The sequence below is a fragment of the Gavialis gangeticus genome, unplaced genomic scaffold (assembly GCF_001723915.1).
Source record: "Gavialis gangeticus isolate Ggan-Ray unplaced genomic scaffold, GavGan_comp1, whole genome shotgun sequence".
NCBI classification, from domain to species: Eukaryota; Metazoa; Chordata; order Crocodylia; family Gavialidae; genus Gavialis; species Gavialis gangeticus.
This window is the reverse complement of record NW_017729032.1, coordinates 185850885-185851237: the sequence shown is the minus strand read 5'-3', so window position 1 is coordinate 185851237 and position 353 is coordinate 185850885.

Genomic DNA, 353 nt, shown 5'->3' with positions numbered 1-353 from the left:
TGACCTCAGCAGGGAATTGAACAGTGTTTATCACCTCTAACTCGGTGTTTATCACCCTATTAAGAAAACAACAGTGAGATATTACCCGCTACTTATTGATTCTGCCTGTTGATTCAGCACATACCATAGCCAGCATGTGGTCTGCTAGCTAGTACACAGACACCTTTCAGCAAGGCAGAGGGGATGGGGGAATTCCTGCTTAGCAAAGAGTGGTGAGGGGAGGGGGGAAGCAGCCTTCAAGTTTCTGGAGCTCTGGCTAGGGATCAGAGGGGAGGGGCCAGCCCTGCTGTCAAGCAGACAGCTCCCCACCGAACCCAGAGAGCATGCCAGGATGCTGGGGGTGGGTGGGTGGG